The 26,018-nt window shown below is 38.6% G+C and overlaps 2 pseudogenes; one reads left to right on the top strand and one right to left on the bottom strand.

The window, feature by feature from the left end:
* The first annotated feature begins 5,194 nt into the window (after positions 1–5,194).
* LOC130722856 (NADPH-dependent oxidoreductase 2-alkenal reductase-like) lies at positions 5,195–18,981 on the top strand (annotated as a pseudogene).
* A 1,228-nt stretch (positions 18,982–20,209) lies between these two features.
* Positions 20,210–22,515, bottom strand: LOC130726667 (60S ribosomal protein L26-1-like; annotated as a pseudogene).
* Positions 22,516–26,018: the final 3,503 nt, after the last annotated feature.

Raw genomic sequence — 26,018 nt, 5'->3', positions numbered from 1 at the left:
ATCTCGATTTCATACTCGATATGTTCAAATCAATGGCTATTCACGTTGAGCTTAATTAGGTTTTCAACAAACAAACATTCACTCACTTGAAAGAGGGTTTATGGTAGATGACTGAACCTTGTTTTGTGTCAAATTAGCAGTCTTAAAACTCAGTCGTTTTCCTTTTTTTTGGTTTAGGGGTTTCTGTTGAATTCTTGATTTGTTGTTTCTGTTGAAGTAGCCTGTATGTGAGAGTAACCCATCACTCATTGCTCTACTCAATTTGTGCATAGCTTGTTAATTGAATTGCTTTCAAGTTAAAATAAAATGTGGAGTCCTGATGCCATGAGTTTGGTTTCAATTGAGATCTATTAGCAGGGATCTTATTTGTGAGATATATAACATCATTATCATGTTCATATTTGCCAAGTATCTGTGTTGTTTGGCCTTTTCTGATTTAACAGTGACTCACTCTTGTGAATTCAGCTACTTGCTTTAGACTCTAGAGGAGTTGAACTCAGGTAGTTGAGAGCTTTCTGGCATGACTCACTTGAATTAATATTTTTTGTCATTTCTTAATTTTTAATTTCTTAATTTGGTTACTCGCTGAAGTGTACTGAAAGGCATTAACTTATGTTATTTTGTATGCATAGTAATTCATGACCAATAACCTTTTGATTTGAAAGCATCATCTCAATTACTAGCTAGTGTGTGTCAATGCCAAAGGTGGTACTTCTTGCTCACCTTAATGGATTCATCAGAGAATCCACTCTCATATTTCTTCCCCTTCCTAGGTGCCTCACTTTAGCTTTCAATTGATGGCCCTTAGTTGAATTGCATTGCTGCTTGCATTTTCTGTTTGAAATTAGATAAGTTGCTAATGATGAGAAAACTGCATAATTTTTTTAAGTTGATTCTCTTATTACTTGATTATCTTGCTAATGATGAAGAAATTGTTGAATGAATAGAAATAGGCCCGGTCAAAATTTGGTGCCAAATGCAGTCTTATTTCTTATTTCTTATCATTCTTATACATGTGCTAAGTAAAAGCTTGAGCATTTTCTTTTTTTTGCAGTACATGCTGGGTTTATATCAGAAATCTCTGGATTATAGTCCTTTCCGAGTTCCGAGAGACGCTGCTTGGAACAGTGTGAGAAGGAATGCTTGACATGGTATGGGAATTTAATCGACACGGAGAAACTAGTGATCAAGGCCAAGCACTTGTCCTTGATACTGTTTTCGGAAAATTGAGATGAGTTCAATTGTCTATGTTTATGACCTTACAATGTTCAAATGTCATCTAATGTTAACGTATTTCTGTTTGATCTGTTAAAATGGGAACGGATCCTCTCAAGTCTTTTCTCTCAATTTTCAGCAGTGGACATTTGTGGCGGTTTCAAACCGCCACAGATGTTGCCAATAATTCGCATCAATATTTGTGGCCGTCTTGCAACATTTTGTGGCAGCTATAAACCGCCACAAATGTCCACGGCAGAAAATTGAGAAAAAACTTGAGAGAATCACCCATGGGGGTCTTTGTTGGCTAATTATAGTGTCCATATTGTATTGGTAATTATTGGACTACCTTATTTCGATGTTGTTACCACAGTATAATGTTTTTTGTATTCTCTAAAGTTCTACTTGTAGGAGTCCGAACCTCCCGCAAAATACAAGATTTTTCTCTGTAGTGTTAATACATATACCGACAGAAAACAAGCCGTAAGAATGTCTTAACGTATTATTTATTTATGTCACTACAGGCTATATTAATGACAATTATCCGTAGGTATAGTGACTTAAATGCTATAGAAGAAAATGTATATGGGGACACCTAACTACCAATTTTATGTTTAAATTTTTTAAAAATAATAAAAATAACGTTGATAACATGTTTGATTATATTTTTAAAAAATATATAATATTGAAAAAAAAAATATAGGCATAATAATGAAATATGATCAATACATAAAATAAAAATAGGCATATGTATCTCTTATTGGCACATGGAAGGTTTTTTTTTGGACAGTGCTCATTGAAGGTTAATGATGCTTTAGGGGCACTTGAATTCTCTTATTAGGTCAAAGTAGCCCTTAATAGTCCATTGAAGCTTAAAGATACACTTGAGAAACTTGACTTTCCTCATTGGGTCTAAGCATCTCTTATTGGCTCATTTAAGCTTAGTTGGCGAAGCTAGGATTTGGATATCGGGGGGGCCAATTAGATCAAACACAATTTTACCGAACGATAATCGAAACGGACTCCACAGTGCAAATCAATTGATATAATCAATTTTTATAAGTAAAAGAAATATATAATTAGTTTGAATACAAGAGATACTAACCAACTTATAAGTTTTTAGAAATTGAAAGTCTAAAATAAATAACAATCCAACAAATGTGTTATCATCTCAAAAAAGTGATGGATTCAAAGAGTAATTCTATGTTTATAAATAAATTAAATTGTAATATGCCATTAAGGCTGTGCTTGGTTTAGTGGTAAATCAATTGAAAGTATTGTTTTGTGTCCGGGGTTCGAATCCTCACCAAAACTTTTTTTGTTAGAAATTTGAATTTAAAAATGTGGCAACTAGGATTCGCACACGGGACGAGTAGAGGGACGATTGACAGAAACTCCGCTACGACACTTTGCTTTTTTTGTATCAAACTATCTCGATATGTATATATTTAATTTCTTACGGGGGCCATAAGAAAAATTACATAGTATCATGATAAAAATCGAAAAGATGCACTTGAGACACTTGACTTTTCTTATTGGGCCTAAGCATCCCTTATTGGCACATTGAAGCTTAAGGATGCACTCGAGACACCTAACTTTTCTTATTGAGCCTAAGCATCCCTTATTGGCACACTGAAGCTTAAGGATGCACTCGAGACACCTGACTTTTCTTATTGGGCCTAAGCATCCCTTATTGGCCCATTGAAGCTTAAGGATGCACTCGAGACACCTGACTTTTCTTATTGGGCCTAAGCTTCCCTTATTGGGCCATTGAAGCTTAAGGATGCGCTTGAGACACTTGACTATTCTTATTGGGCCTAAGCATCCCTTATTGGCCCATTGAAGCTTAAGGATGCACTTGAGACACATGACTTCTCTTGTTGGGCCTAAGCATCCCTTACTGGCCCATTGAAGCTTAAGGATGCACGTCAAACACTTGACTATTCTTATTGGACCTAAGCATTCCTTATTGGCCCATTGAAGCTTAAGAATGCACTCGAGACACTTGATTTTTCTTATTAGGCCTAAGCATCCCTTATTGGGCCATTGAAGCTTAAGGATGCACTTGAGACACTTGACTTTTCTTATTGGGCCTAAGCATCCCTTATTGGGCAATTGAAGCTTAAGGATGCACTTGAGACACAAGTGATTTCTCTTATTGGGCCTAGGCATCCCTCATTGGCCCATTGAAGCTTAAGGATGCACTTGAGGCACATGACTTCTCTTATTGGGCCTAAGCATCCCTTATTGACCCATTGAAGCTTAAGGATGCACTTGAGACACTTGACTATTCTTATTGGGCCTAAGCATCCCTTATTGACCCATTGAAACTTAAGGATGCACTTGAGACACATGACTTCTCTTATTGGGCCTAAGCATCCCTTATTGGACCATTGAAGCTTAAAGATGCACTTGAGACACTTGACTATTCTTATTGGACCTAAGCATCCCTTATTGGCCCATTGAAGCTTAAGAATGCACTCGAGACACTTGTTTTTTCTTATTAGGCCTAAGCATCCCTTATTGGCCCATTGAAGCTTAAGGATGCACTTCAGACACTTGATTATTCTTATTGGACCTAAGCATCCCTTATTGGTCCATTGAAGCTTAAGAATGCACTCGAGACACTGGATTTTTCTTATTAGGCCTAAGCATCCCTTATTGGCCCATTGAAGCTTAAGGATGCACTTGAGACACATGACTTCTCTTATTGGGCCTAAGCATCCCTTATTGACCCATTGAAGCTTAAGGATGCACTTCAGGCACTTGATTATTCTTATTGGACCTAAGCATCCCTTATTGGTCCATCGAAGCTTAAGAATGCACTCGAGACACTGGATTTTTCTTATTAGGCCTAAGCATCCCTTATTGGGCCATTGAAGCTTAAGGATGCACTTGAGACACTTGACTATTCTTATTGGACCTAAGCATCCCTTATTGGCCCATTGAAGCTTAAGAATGCACTCGAGACACTTGATTTTTCTTATTAGGCCTAAACATCCCTTATTGGCCCATTGAAGCTTAAGGATGCACTTAGGATACCTGACTTTTAGATAGGATTAACACAAGAATAAGTATAACTCTTAGTTAGGATTGACCTAAAATACTTAGGGTATTAGTGAGGAATGTGCAGATCTCTTAGCTAGAGTTGACATAAAAACCTTTACTTTGAACCCTTATACGAAATGTCCTCATGCCGATGACTTCGTATGAACCAAATAATGTAAATTCAAGATAATCATTACACAAAAATTGATCGAACAATAAGTAAATCGAGAGGGCTCGACCCTAGCCCATGTCCTACATGCTACCTCTTAGGTGTATGCTTAAAAGCATCCTTCGTGGGCTAGCTGTATGATGTCCGAGTCATATGGTTGAAGAGTCGATCGGAGTAAATCGTCAACATGAAATATGAAGTAATGAATTTTTAAAATAAGTAAATATTAATAAAAATAAATCGTCGACATGAAATAATAAGTAACTCATTTTCTAAATAATAATGTCGATCTTTTTTAAAAAAATATATGAGAATTTTGGCGGGACATTTTTTTTTTGAAACTGGCGGGACATGTTGGCGCTAACATAATTTCAAAGTTTTGAAATTGTGAGGAAAATTTCAAATTCATTTAATTTTAGGGAAGAAACCTAGCAGCCCAATTCCATAACCTCCTTCCTATCCAGCGCCGCCACCCAAGTTGTTGCCCTCCCTGAGCCACATCCTCTTCACCTTCCTCAACCCCCAAACTCTTCTCCTTCTTTCCGCCTCCTTGCATTCGCTTCCTCCTTCAAATCACCACGAAATCGCCGCACCACCACTCATAGATGACGATATCTTAATTTTATCACCTTTTTAAGGGATGGATCATACCTTGCAACATGTCTATTTAACTTCATCACAATTAAGATTTGTTTTCTGTTTGTGTTTTTAGAAATAATTGTGGTGTTTGGGTGGCAAAGTGGATGATGGAAATGGGCAAGAATGGATATAGAATTGAGGTAAAATCAACTAATTTGGGATATTATAAGCTTTACATTTATCTTTAAAAATACTTTTTATAAATAGATGGATAGATGGCTTAACCATCATCATGGAATTATATAGCTAATTTTTTTTGTAGGCCTGTTGCAGCCACAACTCTGTAATAAACTCCTCTCAGCTTTCATTTAACTATTTCCTTGTGTGTTTTGACCTTACCAGTGTGTTTTCATCTTTTAACACAGGTATGCCAGGAGTGACGACATATGCAGGTTGTAAGATCAAGTTTTGATCTAGTAGTACAACTCTATGTTTTGATGATTACAAGTTAACCTTTTGATATGAACAATTGTGGTACTCTAACGTGTTTTTCTGAGTGTGCTATTTACAGGCTCTGACCTCTACTCAATCTCACACAAATCAGAAGCACTGTGTATAAAGAGTGATCCAAGCAACGCTTTCGCATTGACCATGTTCAATATGAACAGTGAAAAAGCTTCAGAAGTTCTGAAGCTACACAAACTCTGATGTGGACTCAGTCACTAGAAGCTCTGAAGATCCAGAAGTTCTGATAACCAAGAAACACTGAAAGCTCAGATGTTCTGATGGTGTAGAAGACTCTGAAGATACAGAAGCTGAACAGTGGAATCTCTGATGTCCAGAAGCAAGAAACTCTGAAGACCTTGTACTTCCCTCTGAGTTCAGAATCAGAAGATACAACGGTCAGAGGATCTGTGCCTTCCCTCTGACTCTGATCAACCGGCTTCACAAGTTCCAACATGAAGCTTTCCCTTGATCAAAAGTCTCCTAGGTTTAAAGGTCAAGTCACTATCCAAGTACAAAAGCAACTGTACCATCCTGACGACCTACCTAACGTTCTCAGCCACAACAGAAGCTGGAATTTCCAGAACTGCCCTCCAACGGTAGCATTCCCATGCAGCGTTCAAACCCTAATCCTTGGAGTATAAATAGAGGCTGAAGTCTGAAAGATGCGGTTGGAAGAATTTACATAAGCACAAGATATATTCAAAAACCTTCAAGCATTCTTTCATCTGAAATTCATTGTGTTTACTATTAGCTTTTTAGAAGCAAATCTCTTGTAAACATTCTTTGATTAAACAATTTGTTTAGTTCCTTTAGGAGATCAAGGTTGATCGGATCCTAGAGAAGACTAAGAGAGTGAATCTTAGTGTGAGCTAAGTCAGTGTAATTGTTAGTCACTTGTAGGTTTCAAGTGCAGTTGTAACTCTTACCTGATTAGTGGATTGCCTTCATTCTAAGAAGGAAGAAATCACCTTAACGGGTGGACTGGATTAGCTTGAGTGATTTATCAAGTGAACCAGGATAAAATCCTTGTGTGCTTTTCTATCTCTTATCTTTAGCACTTAAGGTCTCGAAAGATTTGTCAAAATCTTTAAGGTGGAAGCTTTATTTTGAAAACGTTATTCAAACCCCCCCTTTCTACCGTTTTTCATACCTTCAATTGGTATCAGAACGCAAGTTCTGATTACCACACCTAACAGTGTTCAGTGATCCGGGCCGGTGTGAAAAACTATGGCTGCCACCACCAGTGAAACTCAAAGAGATGGTTACAACGCAAAGCCTCCCATGTTCGACGGTCAAAGGTTCGAATATTGGAAAGATAGATTGGAAAGTTTCTTTCTGGGTTTCGATGCAGATCTCTGGGATATTATTGTGGATGGCTATGAGCGTCCAGTTGATGCAAATGGCAAGAAGATCCCAAGGTCAGAGATGAATGCAGATCAAAAGAAGCTGTACTCGCAACATCACAAAGCAAGAGCAATTCTTCTAAGTGTTATTTCTTATGAGGAGTACCAGAAGATTACAGATCGTGAGTTTGCAAAAGACATTTTTGAATCTCTGAAGATGTCTCATGAAGGAAACAAGAAAGTCAAAGAATCAAAGGCATTGTCTTTGATCCAAAAATATGAATCCTTCATCATGGAGCCAAATGAGTCCATTGAAGAAATGTTCTCCAGATTTCAGTTGCTTGTAGCTGGCATAAGACCTCTCAACAAGAGCTACACAACAAAAGATCATGTCATAAGGGTTCTCAAGAGTCTTCCTGAAAGCTGGATGCCTTTAGTGACTTCAATAGAGCTCACGAGAGATGTCGAGAATATGAGTTTAGAAGAACTCATCAGCATTTTGAAATGCCATGAGCTGAAGTGCTCTGAGATGCAAGATCTGAGGAAAAAGTCCATAGCCTTGAAATCCAAATCTGAGAAGGCTAAGGCTGAAAAGTCAAAGGCTCTCCAAGCTGAAGCAGAAGAATCTGAAGAAGCATCAGAAGATTCTGATGAAGATGAGCTGACTCTGATCTCCAAGAGACTCAACCGCATCTGGAAGCACAGGCAGAGCAAGTACAAAGGCTCTGGAAAGGCAAAAGGAAAGTCTGAATCCTCAGGCCAGAAGAAGTCCTCACTTAAGGAAGTCACATGCTTTGAGTGCAAAGAATCTGGGCACTACAAAAGTGACTGTCCAAAATTGAAGAAGGACAAGAAGCCAAAGAAGCACTTCAAGACGAAGAAGAGTCTGATGGTGACATTTGATGAGTCAGAGTCAGAGGATGTTGACTCTGATGGTGAAGTCCAAGGACTCATGGCTATTGTCAAAGACAAAGGAGCAGAGTCAAAGGAAGCTGTTGACTCTGACTCAGAATCAGAAGGAGATCCTAACTCAGACGATGAAAATGAGGTATTCGCTTCTTTCTCTACCTCTGAACTAAAACATGCTTTGTCTGATATCATGGATAAGTATAAATCCTTATTGTCTAAGCATAAAAAGTTGAAAAAGGACTTATCTGCTGTTTCTAAGACTCCTTCTGAACATGAAAAAATTATTTCTGATTTGAAAAATGATAATCATGCTTTGATCAATTCTAACTCTGTGCTTAAGAACCAGATCGCCAAGTTAGAAGAAATAGTTGCTTGTGATGCCTCTGATTGTAGAAATGAATCTAAGTATGAAAAGTCTTTTCAAAGATTCCTGGCTAAGAGTGTAAATAGAAGCTTAATGGCTTCAATGATCTATGGCGTAAGCAGAAATGGAATGCATGGCATTGGCTATTCTAAACCTATTAGAAATGAGCCCTCTGTGTCTAAAACTAAATCCGTGTATGAATGCTTTGTTCCCTCTGGTACCATATTGCCTGATCCTTTACCTGCTAAAGTTGTTAAAACCCCTCTTAAAAAGGGATCTTTCTCCATGTCTAAATATCATGCAAAAATTCCTTTACATTATCATGTTGAGAAACCCAAGGTGATCAGAACCTCTGGGATAACTAACAAGAGAGGACCCAGAAAGTGGGTACCTAAGGACAAGATTATCTATGTTGCAGATATCCTTGATAGCTCCACTGAAACACCAATCATGGTATCTGGACAGTGGATGCTCGCGTCACATGACGGGAGAAAGGCGTATGTTCCAAGAGCTAAAATTAAGCCTGGAGGCGAAGTTGGCTTTGGAGGAAATGAAAAGGGTAAAATTGTTGGTACTGGTACTATTTGTGTAGATAGTAGTCCATGCATTGATAATGTGTTTTTGGTAGACGGCTTAACACATAACTTATTGTCTATAAGTCAATTAGCTGACAAGGGTTATGATGTTATATTCAATCAAAAGTCCTGCCGGGCTGTAAGTCAGATCGATGGCTCTGTTCTGTTTAACAGCAAGAGGAAGAACAACATTTATAAGATCAGATTATCTGAGTTGGAGGCTCAGAATGTGAAGTGTCTTCTGTCTGTTAATGAAGAGCAGTGGGTATGGCATAGACGGTTAGGGCATGCCAGTATGAGAAAGATTTCTCAGCTGAGCAAGCTAAACCTTGTCAGGGGCTTACCTAATCTGAAGTTTGCTTCAGACGCTCTTTGTAAAGCATGTCAGAAAGGCAAATTCACTAAAGTCCCTTTCAAGGCAAAGAATGTTGTCTCAACCTCAAGGCCGTTGGAACTTCTGCATATCGACCTTTTTGGACCAGTGAAAACTGAGTCTATAGGTGGCAAGAGATATGGGATGGTCATCGTTGACGACTATAGCCGCTGGACATGGGTAAAGTTTCTAACCCGCAAGGATGAGTCTCATGCTGTGTTCTCTACCTTCATAGCCCAAGTGCAAAACGAGAAGGCTTGTAGGATTGTGCGTGTCAGAAGTGACCATGGTGGAGAGTTTGAGAATGACAAGTTTGAGAATCTGTTTGATTCCTATGGAATTGCACATGATTTCTCTTGTCCCAGAACTCCTCAACAAAATGGTGTTGTTGAGAGGAAGAACAGAACTCTTCAGGAGATGGCTAGAACCATGCTCCAAGAAACTGGCATGGCTAAGCACTTTTGGGCAGAGGCAGTAAATACAGCATGTTACATTCAGAACAGAATCTCTGTGAGACCAATTCTGAATAAGACTCCCTATGATTTGTGGAAGAACATAAAACCCAACATTTCTTACTTTCATCCTTTTGGTTGTGTTTGTTATGTTCTTAATACTAAGGATAGATTGCATAAATTTGATGCTAAGTCTTCTAAATGTCTATTACTTGGTTATTCTGAAAGATCTAAAGGTTTTAGATTTTATATTACTGATGCTAAGACTATTGAAGAGTCTATTCATGTTAGATTTGACGATAAGCTTGACTCTGACCAGTCAAAGCTAGTTGAGAAGTTTGCAGATATGAGCATAAATGTTTCTGACAAAGGCAAAGCTCCAGAGGAAGCTGAGCCAGAGGAAGATGAACCAGAAGAAGAAGCTGGTCCCTCTGATTCATAAACTTTGAAGAAGAGCAGAATCACTGCAGCTCATCCTAAGGAATTGATTCTGGGCAACAAAGACGAACCAGCCAGAACCAGATCAGCCTTCAGACCCTCTGAAGAGATCTTGCTTAGTCTGAAAGGATTAGTGTCCTTAATTGAACCCAAATCCATAGATGAAACTCTTCAGGACAAGGATTGGATTCTGGCCATGGAAGAAGAATTGAATCAATTCTCCAAGAACGATGTTTGGAGCTTAGTGAAGAAGCCTGAGAGTGTCCATGTAATTGGAACAAAATGGGTGTTCAGAAACAAGTTGAATGAGAAAGGAGATGTAGTCAGAAACAAGGCAAGGCTAGTTGCTCAAGGCTACAACCAGCAGGAAGGAATAGACTACACTGAAACATTTGCTCCAGTAGCAAGACTAGAAGCAATCAGACCGTTGATCTCTTTCTCAGTGAATCACAACATAGTTCTACATCAGATGGACGTGAAGAGTGCCTTCCTAAATGGTTATATTTCAGAGGAAGTCTATGTTCATCAACCCCCAGGTTTTGAAGATGAAAAGAAACCAGACCATGTGTTCAAATTGAAGAAATCACTCTATGGTATGAAGCAAGCTCCCAGAGCATGGTATGAGAGACTCAGCTCATTCCTCCTGGAGAATGAGTTTGTAAGGGGTAAAGTAGATACAACTCTCTTTTGCAAAACTTATAAAGATGATATCTTAATTGTGCAAATTTATGTTGATGATATTATATTTGGTTCTGCTAATCAATCTCTATGCAAAGAATTTTCTAAGATGATGCAGGCTGAATTTGAGATGAGTATGATGGGAGAACTCAAGTACTTTCTGGGAATACAAGTTGATCAAACACCAAAAGGAACATATATCCATCAGAGCAAGTACACTAAAGAACTTCTGAAGAAGTTCAATATGCTGGAATCTACAGTGGCCAAGACTCCAATGCATCCTACATGCATTCTGGAGAAAGAAGATGAAAGTGGTAAAGTATGTCAGAAGCTCTATCGTGGTATGATAGGCTCACTCCTATACTTAACTGCATCTAGGCCAGATATATTATTTAGTGTTCACTTATGTGCTCGTTTCCAATCAGATCCAAGGGAAACCCACTTAACTGCTGTTAAGAGGATCCTAAGGTATCTGAAAGGCACCACTAACCTTGGCTTGATGTATAAGAAAACATCAGAGTATAAGCTTTCAGGTTATTGTGATGCTGATTATGCTGGAGATAGAACAGAGAGAAAAAGCACTTCTGGAAATTGTCAATTTCTGGGAAGCAATTTAGTCTCATGGGCAAGCAAGAGGCAATCAACCATTGCACTATCCACTGCAGAGGCAGAATATATCTCAGCAGCTATATGCAGTACTCAGATGCTCTGGATGAAACATCAGCTGGAAGATTATCAGATCTTTGAGAGCAATATCCCAATCTATTGTGATAACACTGCTGCAATATCATTGAGTAAGAATCCTATCTTACATTCAAGAGCAAAGCACATTGAGGTAAAGTATCACTTTATTAGAGATTATGTACAAAAGGGCGTACTTCTTCTGAAGTTTGTTGATACTGACCATCAATGGGCAGATATCTTTACAAAGCCCTTAGCAGAGGATAGATTTAATTTTATTCTGAAAAATCTGAATATGGACTTTTGTCCAGAGTGAAGATGGATCAGAACCTCTGACTATGATACTTCTTGATCAGAAGATGTCTAGTCCAGAAGGTAACTCAATCAGAGTTTATGTACCCATTGGTGCTGACCCTGAAGCTGAGACAGTAAACGTGTGTCAGTTTCTCTGATGCATAGTTCCTTGTGCCTGTGTGACAGTCTGTCATAATATGTGTAGATGTACTTCTCTCCTGCGTGTGATATGTGTATTTACTGTTACTATGATGTCTTTAATTTTTAACCGTTGATTTTATCCTTCTTTTTGATCAACAACGGTTACTTTTAAAAACCCACTATGCACACACGTTCTCTTACACTTAAGGTTTTACATTCTCTCTCTTCAGTTTTTCAAAACCTCTCACCCACGATCTCTTTCTCTCTCTCTCTCTCTCTATATTCATCATCTTCATCTTCTACCCAAAACCTTCAACCGCTCCAACAATGGTGAGACAAACCAGAAATGAAGCCGCTGAAGCAACAAGTTTCCCTCACATGGTAGTGGGTCAAGCTACAGGCCAAATGGGTCCTGAAGCTCCTAGTCAAGGTCAAGCTCAAGAGCAAGTTATTCTGATTGCAGAACGGGGCTGTGCCGTTCATTGTGTGTATGCTCCTGAGGAACTTCAAGTACTGGCAGAATGGAGATTCGACCTCGACAATCTTGCTACAAATGGGTATGATCTTCGTTCTGAAGTCCGTGTTCAAGGCTGGGAGAATTACTTCAACAGGCTTCGTGGACCGATGTATGACAAATTGATCAAGGAATTCTGGAAGCATGCTGACTGCGATGACACTCAGGTGGTATCCCACATTCTTGGAAGGAGGATCATAATTACAGAGAAGTCATTTGTGAACCTACTGGGTGCAGAGACTGCACATGGGTATCGATTTCAATTCACTGAATCGAAGCTGAAACCCAAAACGAAGGATGAGACCAACAAGGCCCTGTACACCACATACAAACCGGGCAAGACTGATTACAAGGTACTGGACCTTCATCCCAAGCTCAGAATCTGGCACAAGATTCTGCTCAACTGCATCAACCAGAGACCAAAGGGCAGTTCCCCAGACTACATCAACTTCAACCAGAAGGCGATGTTGTTTTTCATCCAAGACAAGAAGAAGATCTGCCTTCCCTACTTCCTGTTCTCTTACTTGAAGGAGTGTATCAAGAAGTCCAGAACTACTGCCTCCATCAAGTCAGCAATCAAGTATATCCCTTTTGGGAGATTGCTATCAGATCTCTTCATTGAGAGCAACCTGGTGCAAGATCTGGTCAATGCTGGATGCATAGAGGATCTGACCACCATTGTCAGTGATGTCTTCACTGCAAATTCTCTGAAGAAGATGGGCTTGGTCCAGAAGAAAATCGCCCCTGCTCATGAAGACACATCTTCTGAAATCAGACGGAGAAGGGTGCCTCTGAATGACTACCCTCTGTGGACACAGGCAGACAATCCTGAAGCTATTAAGTGCTATGTTGAAGACCTACGGGCTCAAGGCTATGAAATTGATCTCGATGAATTCTTCAGAAGACTGCCGCCAGCTCAAGAGTTTCCCTCTCCTACCAAGAAGAAAGTTCAGAGGAAGATGGTCTTAGAAGAATCCTCTGAGGAATCTGGTGGCCCTCAGAAGAAGAAGAAGAAGAAGGCTGACCAGCCAAAGAGGAAACATGATGAAACCATCAAACCTGATGCTGGTGGTGATGGTAATGTTGGTTCTAATAAAGATGGTCCTTCTCCTCCCAAGAAGAAGAAGAAACAGGTCAGACTTGTGGTGAGGCCTACAAGTGTGGAACCTGCTGCTCAAGTGATCAGAATGGTTGAGACTCCTGTCAGAGTGACTCGGTCTTCAGCAAGATCATCAAGTAAGTCTGCTATTGCTTCTGATGATGATTTAGATACATTTGATGCACTCCCTATCTCTGCTATGCTGAAACATACCTCCAACCCACTCACTCCTATCCCAGAGTCCCAACCAGCCACACAAACCACTTCACCACCCAATTCACCAAGGTCTTCATTTTTCCAACCTTCACCAAATGAAGCACCTCTCTGGAATATGCTTCAGAACCAACCTACAGGACCCTCTGATCCAACCTCACCTATTACAATCCAATACAACCCATTAACTTCTGAACCCATCATCCCTAATCAACCAGAACTTAACCAACCAGAACCTGAATCCAGAACTTCTGATCACTCTGTCCCCAGAGCTTCAGAACGTCTGGCTGCCAGAACCGCTGATACAGATTCTTCAAGTGTCTTTACTCCTGTATCATTTCCAACCAACGTTGCTGACTCCTCTCCTTCCAACAACTGTAAATCCATTAGAAAATTCATGGAAGTCAGAAAAGAAAAGGTGTCTACCTTAGAAGAATATTACCTCACCTATCCAAGCCCTAGGAGATATCCTGGCCCTAGACCTGAACGTCTAGTTGACCCAGATGAACCTATCTTGGCCAATCCCTTACATGAGGCAGACCCTTTGGCTCAACAAGCTCAACCTGACCCTATTCAACAAGAGCCAATTCAACCAGACCCGGAATAATCTGTGTCTAACCACTCTTCGGTTAGATCACCCAATCCTCTGGTTGAAACTTCTGAACCACACCTTGGAGCCTCTGAACCTCATGACCAAACCTGTGACATTGGCTCTCCCCAAGGTGTCTCTGAAGCTCATAGCAGCAATCACCCAACCTCCCCAGACCAATACCTCTCCATAGTTCCCTACACTCACCTCAGACCCACCTCTCTCTCCGAGTGCATCAATGTGTTTAATCAAGAAGCTTCTTTGATGCTACGCAACGTGCAAGTTCACACTGACCTGAGTGAGAATCCTGACTCTGTTGCTGAGGAATGGGATAATCTGAGTACTTGGTTAGTTGCTCAAGTTCCTGCTATGATGAGTTTTCTCATTGCTGAAAGAGATCAGCGGATATCAGCTGCAAAGCAAAGGTTTGCCAGAAGAGTGGCTCTTCATGAACAACAACAAAGACACAAGCTTCTTGAAGCTATTGAAGAGGCCAGAAGAAAGAAAGAACAAGCAGAAGAAGCTGCACGCCAAGCCGTAGCTCAAGCTGAACTAGCTCAGTTAGAGGCAGAAAGACTTGAAGCTGAAGCTGAAGCACTTCGATGCCAAGCACTTGCACTAGTAGTGTTTACTCCTGCTGCTTCTGCATCCATTCCAGCTCCTCAAGCTGCTCAGACTGTTCCTTCCAGTTCTACACAGTCCAGCTCGTCCAGACTCGACACCATGGAACAACGTCTTGATACTCATGAGTCTATGCTGATAGAAATGAAGCAAATGATGATGGAACTTCTGCGTCGCTCTAATAAACCTTAGCTTCAGGATCTCCTCGTTTTTCTTGCTTAACTTAGTTTTATTTTAAACTCTGGTTATTATTTTTTTCCTTTAGCTTCTCTAGTTATTTTTTGCTTTGTTAGTTCTGTTTATCTTTACATATATATATATATATATATACTTTGTCACTTTATGTTTGCAAAATTTTTTTTATTCATAATCATTCTCTTTTACATCATACATTTTTTTCTAAGTCTAGAATGGAGGATCCTTCCTCATTCTCCTGCACTCCTGGCGCTGCTCTGACCTCTCCTTCTCCAGACGATCCAGTGCATACTGAATGTTGTTGAGAATGCCATTTAGATCTTCCCTCTCCAGAAACTCTTCTGAAGTCTTGAGCTTTCCTTCTATAATATCTTTTTCTTCCAGCAGTTTTAGTTCAAGCTGGCTGAGTTCCCGCATTTCCTCCACGAAGGCAAGGAATTCTTCTAAGTCATTCCTCAACTCTGGACGCAGGTCCTCTTCTAGCAGTTCCCTCGTCAGCTCCGATATGGTTTTTGTACCCTCTGGATGCCTTATATTAAGGAACAAGTCCTCCGCAAAGGCCTTCCTTCTGAGCTCTTCTAGTGCAACCTTGTATGAAGCCATTTCTGATTATGGACTTGATCGAGTTGTGAAGCTTACCCTCTTTCTCCATCGCTTTATATAGGCTTCACTTTCTCTCTGAAAGTTAATGCTCCTACAGTTTCTCGAGGTTAAGTTCTTGGTAACTGACCCCTTTCTTTACTCCCTTGGCCGGTGGTAAACGTTCTTCTTGTGCATTAACTCTTCTATTTATTTCGCCTAACTCTGATTCATGCATCGTTTTAATTATCTTAAAACTTAGACCTTCTCTAAGGGGGAGTACCTTGTACTTCAAGCTAAGTTTTTCACACCCCAAGCTTTTTGCTTATGACAAAAAGGGGGAGTACAACCCAGTTTTTGATGTGTAAGATGTGTTAGTGTGACTTATTCTTTTCTTTTGGAGAATTTAAGAGTTCCACCTTTATGACCATAGATGTGTCACTGGGCAAATACAAGGAATACATTTCACTTCTTCTGAAGTGATTTTAGTTTGACTATGATACCCAAGACTCTGATACCTTGTCCGTTGACTCTGATTACTTATGCGCTTTGATTACTCTAATTCATCTATGTCATAAGTTTTTCACTCTGAACTCTTATTTTATTTAGCTCAGAATCTAGACTTTTCTAACGTTTTCATCAAGTATTAGATTCAGGGGGAGCTAAGCTCAGAATCAAGTAGTGACTTGAATTCAGAATGAGCAAGATAAACTATTCACATCAGGATAAGTCTTATTCTATATCTCTAAACTCTGAGTGAATTCAGTTTAATGTTTAAGAATTGTTCATCAAAAATCTTAGTTTTGTCATCATCAAAAAGGGGGAGATTGTAAGATCAAGTTTTGATCTAGTAGTACAACTCTATGTTTTGATGATTACAAGTTAACCTTTTGATATGAACAATTGTGGTACTCTAACGTGTTTTTCTGAGTGTGCTATTTACAGGCTCTGACCTCTACTCAATCTCACACAAATCAGAAGCACTGTGTATAAAGAGTGATCCAAGCAACGCTTTCGCATTGACCATGTTCAATATGAATAGTGAAAAAGCTTCAGAAGTTCTGAAGCTACACAAACTCTGATGTGGACTCAGTCACTAGAAGCTCTGAAGATCCAGAAGTTCTGATAACCAAGAAACACTGAAAGCTTAGATGTTCTGATGGTGTAGAAGACTCTGAAGATACAGAAGCTGAACAGTGGAATCTCTGATGTCCAGAAGCAAGAAACTCTGAAGACCTTGTACTTCCCTCTGAGTTCAGAATCAGAAGATACAACGGTCAGAGGATTTGTGCCTTCCCTCTGACTCTGATCAACCGGCTTCACAAGTTCCAACATGAAGCTTTCCCTTGATCAGAAGTCTCATAGGTTTAAAGGTCAAGTCACTATCCAAGTACAAAAGCAACTGTACCATCCTGACGACCTACCTAACGTTCTCAGCCACAACAGAAGCTGGAATTTCCAGAACTGCCCTCCAACGGTAGCATTCCCATGCAGTGTTCAAACCCTAATCCTTGGAGTATAAATAGAGGCTGAAGTCTGAAAGATGCGGTTGGAAGAATTTACATAAGCACAAGATATATTCAAAAACCTTCAAGCATTCTTTCATCTGAAATTCATTGTGTTTACTATTAGCTTTTTAGAAGCAAATCTCTTGTAAACATTCTTTGATTAAATAGTTTGTTTAGTTCCTTTAGGAGATCTAGGTTGATCGGATCCTAGAGAAGACTAAGAGAGTGAATCTTAGTGTGAGCTAAGTCAGTGTAATTGTTAGTCACTTGTAGGTTTCAAGTGCAGTTGTAACTCATACCTGATTAGTGGATTGCCTTCATTCTAAGAAGGAAGAAATCACCTTAACGGGTGGACTGGATTAGCTTGAGTGATTTATCAAGTGAACCAGGATAAAATCCTTGTGTGCTTTTCTATCTCTTATCTTTAGCACTTAAGGTCTCGAAAGATTTGTCAAAATCTTTAAGGTGGAAGCTTTATTTTGAAAACGTTATTCAAACCCCCCCTTTCTACCGTTTTTCATACCTTCACAGGTCTCTTTGAAGTGGGCTCTCCCAAGAAAGGAGAGAATGTGTTTGTTTCAGCAGCGTCTGGTGCAGTTGGTCAACTTGTTGGCCAATTTGCTAAACTTACAGGTTGTTATGTTGTGGGAAGTGCTGGAACTAAAGAAAAGGTATTGTTGAAATTATTGAAGTTATGGGTATAATTCATAATCACCTATTCTTAATTTATTATTTGTTTAAAATACTACTATTCTTTATTAGCCTATTTAGCCTATGAACATATTTCTGCTCTGCTCATTTCAAGCTTGAGCAATACTCTTTAAAATTGAAATCTCCTAATGAAAATTGAGACATCTAGCATAATTTGTTCTTTAATTTATCCATGATTGATGGTGTATTTAAAATCAATGAATTTTTTTCTAGTCAATGCCTCAATGGAGCATCTCGTTACTTTACTTGCACCAAAAAATGTATAACTTTGTGGTTTTATGCACAGATTTGGTTAAAATGTATACTTCATCATGTATAGTTTTCTTTGCATAGCTCATTCAAGGTTAGGCCTGAAGTAGATTCTGTTTTATCAGCACAAAAGTAAAAACTTAATGTGGATCTTTTACAATCAGGTTGATCTATTGAAGAATAAATTTGGGTTTGATGGAGGTTTTAACTACAAGGAAGAGCCTGACCTCGATGCAGCTTTGAAAAGGTTTGTGTTCTATACCTGACAATTTTTTGTAAATGTGAGGTTTAGATCTAAGTTCCTTCATGGCCATCAAAAATTTAAATTATGTGTTTTGCAATGAAACGCAGTAGTGACTAGTTTATGTCATTATACAAATCAGGCACTTTCCAGAAGGCAATACATTTACTTTGAGAATGTTGGGGGCAAGACACTCGATGTTGTACTCCTGAATATGAGAGTCCACGGTCGCATCCCTGTCTGTGGAATGATTTCACAATATAATCTTGCTCAACAAGAAGGTGTACAAAATTTGGCACACCTCATATATAAGCGGATTCGCATGCAAGGGTTTATGTTCAGTGATTTCTATCACCTATATCCCAAATTCTTGGAGTTTGTCCTGCCTCATATCAGAGAGGAAAAAATTGTGTATGTGGAAGACATAGCGGAGGGTCTTGAGAATGGTCCTGCAGCTGTGGTTGGCCTTTTTAGTGGTCGCAATGTTGGAAAAAAGGGCTTGTTGTTGCTCGTGAATGAAAATCTTTTCTGGCATTATTATGGTATCAGATTTTGTTCTGAATTCTTATTGAAAATTTAGCAGTCTTGATATCATCTTTTGTGATCATCTTTCTGAACTGTATGCTGATGCACTCTGTTCCTGATGGTTCTTTGAGTTAAGTCAATATATTATACTGATTACTCATGACTAAAAGAAGTTACTTCTTTTTTCTAATGTAAATACTTTGTTATTTTACAGGTCTGAGAATAATTCTTGGTATAAATATTCATAAACTTTGATTAGATTTCATCTATTTGATCTTTATAAAGGAAGAAAAACAAAATTCTCATGAGACACTCATGAGAATTTGTGGCTTCCTTTTTAATAAAAGACATTAGATTTGCCTCGAGCTGTACACATAGGGTGTGTTTGTGAGTTGGGGCAGGGGAGGCTTATGAGTTATGAGAAACCATCCTCTTGTTTGAGAGTGTGTGAAGAAGGAGGTAAGGGTTTGAGGAAATTTTTAAAACCCTCCAAAATCCCTCCAATACATTCCTCTTGTTCTAGTTATTTTGTGGAGTTTCTCGAAAGTGGAGTTTGGTGGAATTTTAAGCTTCCAAACAATGGGAGGATGTATACTCCCTTCCCCTCTTTTCCCCTCCCATTCCTTTTCCCTCAAAGTCTTCATCTTCCTTCCCTCAAAATCTCTCAAACAAAGCCATATGGCACTTCCTCGCCCTCTCAAGTGAGTACTTTACACAAACACCACTTTCTCTTTCTCGTGTGTTCTTCCTCTTAGGTTTTTTTGGCTGCGCCCAGCACCACCATGTTTCACATCTATGATTAAAACTCCTCGCCGCTCTCAACGTCGTCGAACATGTTTCTCTCTTCACTACCCTCATTGCCTACAACAACCACTATCGCCGCTTCCACTCTCCTCATATGGAAACATCTCTTACTTTATCCTTCGACGACACCGCGGTTAGTTTGACAAGGATTGGACAAGATTGAACTTTTTGTGATTCTTGACCTTGAATTTTAGACTATGATCATGCAATTGATAGTCCTTGGTGGTTCTTGAGACTTTTTTTTTTTAATACAGAGCATCCCTAGCAGAGGGATAAAGCCATACGCCATGGAAGAAGCTATGACATACTTTACTTTTTTTTTAAACTTATATCATACTTTACTTAAATACAAACAATTTTCAATATGCATTTATAAATCCGATCCTACCAATAACTCACCCAGCACCTCAAGAGTCAATCACCAATCTGAGTTTAAGATAGATTTGTTTCACGATTTACCTTCACTGATCAAACGACCTACTGCCACTGAAGTTCTAAATGATTTGGGACGATGAAAATTATTCATAAGATCTTCGGATGTACACAAACAAAGATAAAGCATCAATGATAATACTGATACTTGGATACGTTAATGTTTCCATAATTGGTCCTCTGAATTTCTATAATCAATAACCCAATAGTTACTACTTACTACATCAGAAATGACCTGATCAAGCAAAGCATTAACACTGAAAAGCACTCTTACCATTCAAACCGAAATTTTCCCAACCATATCGAGCAATTCAAAAACACCATCTAACTGATAGTGCAACATCTTAATTTGTAAATCCAAAACAAATGACATAATGAACTGTGTACTCGTAATCTGGATACTCTGCAGTGCTATGAAGCCTACCTCTAATATACAAAGTTGTTGGTCCTTAGCAGATAGGGGACATCCTATTACAATGGTTAACACTTCAAATGATGTTCCCTGTACTCAAAAGCCTGAGGACCTACATTGTGATGTTACGGGTGGTGGCAGCAAAGGGACACCCTGGCTCAGCATTTGTTGGGCTGGAAAACCTTTCCGATACGGTGTTGGTGGAGGTCTAGTACCCTTGCGGAGGTGGCATTGATGGAGGTCTAGCACCCATGTTGAAACCTGCTGATGCGCCACTAACAGGAGGTGGGGGTGGGATAGATGGCATTCCACCAGGAGGAGCGGGTCTAGGACCGTTTGCTGCCATAGGAGGCGGAGGCGGTGCAGATCCTGGCATTGGAGGTGGAGGGGCTCTAGGAGGATTTCCCATAGGTGCACCAGGAGGTAGCCCTTGTGGAGGAGGTGGTGGTGGTGGTAGTGCACCTTGTGGTGGTGGTACACTTTGCAGTGAAAGTTACACTTTGTTGTGCTTTGGTGACGTTAGCCAAATCATCATTTGGTGTGCAAGATCCACAAGAACCCTATCCACTGTCTTTCTGCTAGAGACCCTGATATGAAAATTCTATGCTAGAAGCAAAAGAACTTCTTCACATAAAGTATACACATCTATCTATTGTACTTTAAAAATAGATTAATCATCACATTGTTAACCAAAGAAAACTGTCAAATATCCAGTAATACGGAGTTAACCAACAGAAAACTATAAAATATCCTTTAACAGAAATGAACTGAAGATCAGATACCCGACATCGAGCATGGCAGACCAAGCCAACACACAAAAGTATACAGTAATGCAGAGTTAACCAAATCAGGTGCAAAACTCAAATTCCAAACATGTATCACCATGAGCAAACCAATGAAGAATCTTAACGAAACAATAAAACCTTTAAATTAACTTCAAACAATGTAAGACTCAACCTTTAGTTGAAAGCACAGAACAAGCCAATAGTAACGAAAAATCCCTAAACATGTGCATTGCTGCATTGCATCCAAAATGTTTTACGCAAGTCCACAAAAATAGTATTGAGATAATTGGATTTCCCACAATACACTTGGACATCCATGCAGTTAAATTTCCACTACTGAAATCCATTGCAGAGAACACATTTCAGTATTTCACCACCCCTCATCTATAACCCTCACCCTCATCTATAAGGAAATGCAAGTATTCAAGTTCAGATAAATAAGTTGAAAACAACAATGGCCAGACAAAGGCACTCAAGTAACTGTAAAATTGTTAATCTCATCAGGCCAAAACAACAACAATTGAACACAGTTTTGATATGCAGCAAAACAGAATCACAGTAAACAGATTTGCATAATTAACTCCTCTACTAAAGTAACACAAGATGATCCACAATTGCAAACTAATAAAAAATAGGCTTCACTATCAAAATGGATAAGAACATCTCTAATTTAAAGGCTACAATTCAACAATTCACCCAAAATTACAGATTGAATACGGGTTATTCAGCATAATTGCAAGCTGTGAACAAATAAACAACTGGATTCATAAACGCATATGCAGCAAAATTAAAATAAAAGCTAATGCTGATAATAGAAGTATCAAAAGGTTTGATTTAACATTAAAGCAAAAGATAATAACCCATAACGAATAGCTGAGATCCAAAAAGAGCATATAGATAGTTTTCTAATATCAAATGAAAACAAGAACAACACTCAGGAGCAAACTTGGTACTCTTCTCCTTATCAGCAGCGGCGCGTCCCTTGGCCTTGGGATCCTTGTCGAGCCTGAGCTTGGTGACCACCACCTTGGAAGGGTGGATCCCAACGTTGACGGTGGAGCCGTTCACCTTCTCACTGGTGATGCGCTCGATGTGGATCACCCACTTGCGCCTGTAGACCTGAGTCACCTTCCCTTCTCTTCCCGTTGTACTTGGAGCGCAGGTCGGCTGCGAGCGGTGCGCTCATGAGGACGCGCGCGGACGCTCGACGACGCTGTGAAATGAGCCTTGCGGCTCTTTCGCCTGCTGCGCGAGACTAGGGTTGAACTTCATCTTCTTTTCCTTTTCCTTGACAAGTCTGTGGCTATTGTTGTTCCAACTTCCTTCAGAAGTTCTTTTAGAAATGGTACGTGAAAATTTACTGAGATAAGTGAAAATGACAGTGGGGTCATTAATTAAGAAACTAGATAGAAATGGGGTCGTTTCATAATTAATGAAAGTATAAGGATATATTAAAATACAATATAATTCATTTATTGTGCCTAACTATGATTGGTCTATGACATTCCTGTACCTACCCATGTTCAAAATTGTGGGCACCACAGCAAGCACCTTTCTCTTATTGGTGTTACCCGCACAGCCATTCCAACACGGGTTATTTTGGTGTAATCATATCTCATGTATTAGGAAATAAATTATTTTTATTTCTAATTTTATAGTTAATCGATAACTATTTTATAACTAATAAATAATAATACGCCATATGTCACTGTAAATATATCTACGTCAAATACTTTATAGGAGAGTCAAGAGTGTTACCACTCATACTGGTTCCCCAAATATGATTGTCTCAATGGAGAATATACTTTGTTAAAATAAAATTGAACTTTGATTTTGATAGTGTTGTTAACATAGGTGGGAAGTTTGTTTTTGTTTTTGTTTTTAATTTCTCAAGCTATATCCACAGTTCTGTACATGAAACTAAACATCTCGAGATTCTAAATTCATATTAAGTGAACATGTCTCTCATAATAAATCATTCTTTACATCACCAATTCATCATTAACACTAATAAAGTAATTTTAGGGACTCATCATATAAATCAAATGATTTTATTTATATGTATTTTTTAATAGAAAATAGGGGTTAAGCCCAACAAAGAATACCAAAAATAAAATATTACAATCCTTGAAAAGAGATTTTCAAAGCATCCGTTAAGATAAGATGCTTCAATTCATTCAAGGGAGACTCTACCAAACCGGCACCTAAATGTTATGAGCCGCCTTCAAATGCTAAATCCACCTCCAATCCTAGACACCAGTATTCTCCTCAAGGTTCAGGTTAGAGCTAGAACCATACTCTAGAAGCTATAAGTAAGTCGACGACGTAAAGTATTCCACTGAGTTATTATTCCCCCCAAATAAAACCACCCTCCACATTAGGGTGTAGAGAAACTTGGGATTGATGAATATGTCGAACCTCCTTCTCCGGTTAGATTGTTCACAAGTGATGATTTAACTCAAAACACCATTCTCTGAAACATCCTAAACTTTAACCCCCACAGCATGAATATGAACAAAGTTATCCATATTACAAAGAGGGTCGTAAGGAATCCAAGAGTCATCCAAGAGGCAACCACCATTCCAAAGCAAGGGAAGTTTAGAGGTAGAAAGACAGAAGAACACAACACTTGAAGGGTATCGTCCAGGCATCGCATTCCAAACCAATCATAGCCTTTCAAAATTCGTCAACCCATTTTTATTCCAGCATACAAAATTAATTTGGTTAGACATTGAATATTGGACACTTGAAATCCTTGACATAAATACAAATTTAATAACAAAATACTCATTGACAAATATCAACCGCAATTTCTATCCTCAAAAAGGTAATATCCTCATTATCATACTTCCAACTACTACTTGTTTAACTAGCCAAATGATTTATTTATATAAATATCTCTTTCCATAAAGCAGAAAAGACATTACCAATGGTACTGTCATGCTTAAAGAAAGCACAAACGTTTTGTCTGACGTGTCAGAAACATAAAATATGTTGTTTATGTCATAACCAGAAACCACATTAACCTGTATCTTCTTACATTCCCCCCTGCCGATCGGTGGGAATCAGGTTAAGTATGTTAATGAGGATATTACCTTCTAATATGGTATCATCGCCTATATCCTAAATCTGTTAAAGTGGAGATTACCTGCATATGGTGGACACCCGCAGAGGTTGTACTCTCGCATATCCCACGCCCCAAATGTCCATTCATGAATGTGAGAGGATGTTTGAGAAATCTTACATTAATTAGAGATATGACCAAGATAGCCCTCATAATATGAGAAGACAATCTTCAACTCTTAAACTAATTTTTGAGTTGACTTAAAACCTCTCAACTTCTAATATAACTCTCACACCATGGTTGGTACACTAAGTGGTAAGGTGTTGATCAATGAGTATATTTTCATGCACAAGATCTACGAATCAAACTCTCAACTAATAATTTAAAGGAACAAATTCTCGCTCATTATGCCAAACCATCTTGATTTTTTTAAACTAATATAAAGTTGCACAAAAGTGCATGTAAGTGTGTAAAATTATTTAATTTTTACATAGTTTTTAATTAAAATAAAAAGAAAAAGAAAAAGTTTTAACAATAGATAATGCTAACGAGTTATTACGTTCAGTCCTATTTACAAGAAACAATTTAAAGTTTGTGCTGCATTAATTACTTTTTTACAAGAACACCACTACTTAATTAAATTTTCTCTCTAGATTGGCGAGCTCTACGATTATAGAACCCGCCCCGATCAACGCACTAAAGCTACTCTAGAGGACTGTTATACATTAAGCGAGCATGAGAGAAAGGCGACTTCAGTACTAGGCAAGCTATCTATATAAGACGATCTTATCCATGAACGGACGAGGCCGCCCATACTAATACTTGACTTAGGATTATACACCTGTAAGAAAAATTAGGCTTGAGGATTATGAGGCTCAATGACCCAAATAGCTTAGGCTTTTAGTCTTTTAGATCATCCAACTATATAATGAAGATCATTTATTGTACTATGGACCTTTTGACTCATTTATGACACAACAACTTTTATTCCTACATTCTGTACTACTTTATGCTCTGAGTTTCTTAAAAAGTCTATGGTCTTAGTCAGGTCTAGGTTCAGATCACTCTCTTTTCACCCTCTCAAACATTAATGATGAATAGAAATTAAGAGAAGTGAGTTAATGACAATTTTGAAAATTCAATATTAATATTGGATGAGAGAGTTAGTAATATTTTTTGGTGCTTGTTGTGGTACCTTAAGCCAGATTAAGGCGTGGTACCCAGAATGATATAAATTAATAGAAAAATAATACAATTTGAACTTAAAAAAAAATGATGGATGAAGATTTGCAAGGTTCAACATACTTGAGGCATGGAGAAAGAAGATTTTGACAAGAAAGGATCTTAGATGATCTCTCAAAGTTGAAAGTTAAACTTAAAACCCTAGTTTTTCAAATCGTGCATTGAACAGTATAAACAAACTTAAATACAATATGTTATTAGTTCATTGAGTCATTGAACTTAAATTCTTAAAAATTGCAACAATAAATCATCCATTTTTATTAAGAAAATAACAAAAATATAACTTAAAGTACTATACGAGGTACCACACCAGAAAAAAAATATGGGTACCACATAATTCACCATATTTTTTTCCATTAATTTTGGAGAGATAGTAATATATATTTTATTTTTTTGCTGTTGTTGAAAGGAGCTAAAGAGTAGTTAATGTTTTGCAATTTTCTAGCACTGAATAAATATCTTGCAATTT

This window comes from Lotus japonicus, chromosome 6 (assembly GCF_012489685.1).
Source record: "Lotus japonicus ecotype B-129 chromosome 6, LjGifu_v1.2".
NCBI classification, from domain to species: domain Eukaryota; kingdom Viridiplantae; phylum Streptophyta; class Magnoliopsida; order Fabales; family Fabaceae; genus Lotus; species Lotus japonicus.
Note: the sequence above shows the minus strand (reverse complement) of the source record. Positions and strands in the feature narration are given on the sequence as shown.